This window comes from Herpailurus yagouaroundi, unplaced genomic scaffold, assembly GCF_014898765.1.
Source record: "Herpailurus yagouaroundi ecotype Mexico unplaced genomic scaffold, PumYag 67383, whole genome shotgun sequence".
Taxonomy (NCBI): Eukaryota; Metazoa; Chordata; class Mammalia; order Carnivora; family Felidae; genus Herpailurus; species Herpailurus yagouaroundi.
The window spans coordinates 109,929-111,310 of record NW_024420199.1 but is presented as its reverse complement, the minus strand read 5'-3'; positions in this window follow the sequence as shown (position 1 = coordinate 111,310).

Sequence of the window (1,382 nt, the reverse complement as noted above, 5' to 3'; positions counted from 1 at the left end):
GGTGATGGGTATTGAGGAGGGCACCTTTTGGGATGAGCACTGGGTGTTGTATGGAACCAATCTGACAATAAATTTCATAATAAAAAAACAAAACAAGAAACAAAAAAAATACAAAAAGAACCCTAGTGCATTCAGGGCATAACTAAATGATCATGCAAATATATTTTTTGAGACAACCATTGTTTTAAGCTTTGCAGCAGCAGTGCTTTTTGCACATGTCCCATTCTATCACAAAATATTAAAAAGGCATGCACTCAAGCATTGAGATTTAATAAAAGTAATGATTTTATTATAAATAGGGACTCTCTTCATAACATTTTATTTATTTATTTTTTGTTTTTTATTTTTAGGGAGAGAGTGTGGGAGCTGGGGAGAGGGGCAGAGGGAGAGAGTGAGAGAGGGAGAAAGAAAGAGATAAAGAGAGAGAGAGAGAAAGAGAGAGAGAAAGAGAGAGAGAGAGAGAGAGAGAATCTTAAGCAGGCTCCATTCTCAGTTTGGAGTCCAGCACAGGGTTCCACCCCATGACCCTGGGACCATGACCTAAGCGAAATCAAGAGTCAGACACTCAACTGACTAAGCCACCCAGGTGCCCCTTCATGACATTTTAAAATGAAACTAGATTTAAAAGATTTTTTTTAATCTGTGTCTGTAAAAAGTCAATCACTACTAGTATGGTTTGGGCCACTGCATTGATCTATGCTAAGACACCAGCAGTTTTATACACCACGGCATTTTCAGCATTAGTGAAAATGTCGACCTAGTGAAAACAGCAAATAACATGTTATATTGTTTGAAAATAATTTTGACCTTACAGTTTCAGGGACCTGCAATGGTTTGTGGGGTTTATATTGAGAACCACTGATGTACAAATATGATTCCAATTCTGCGTAAAAATACACAGAGATGACATGAACATCTGCAAGAATTTTCACTGACTTTCAGTTGCAGTAGCCTTTTTAGACTGATGCCATGGACTCAAATATGGTGAATGTCTTTTCATGCCAATAATATAGAAGCACATCACAGATTTTGATTATCGTATAATATTTTACTGTGTGGACATACCACCTATTGTTTAGCAGTTTAAAAAATATTTTTTAGTTTATTTATTTATTTTTGGAGAGAGAGAGAGCTCAAGTGCAGAAGGGGCAGAGAGAGAGAGGGATAGAGAGAGAATCAAAAGCAGCTTCCACACCACCAGAGCAGAGCCTGATGTGGAGCTCGAACTTATGAACCATGAGATCATGACCTGAGCCAAAGTTGGACGCTCAACACACTGAGCCACCCAGGCATCCCTGTTTATCAGTTTTATAGTGTTAGGCATTTAAGTTTCTTCTAATTTTTCTCCCTTAGAAACAGTGCTGAAATGGGCATCCCTTGTA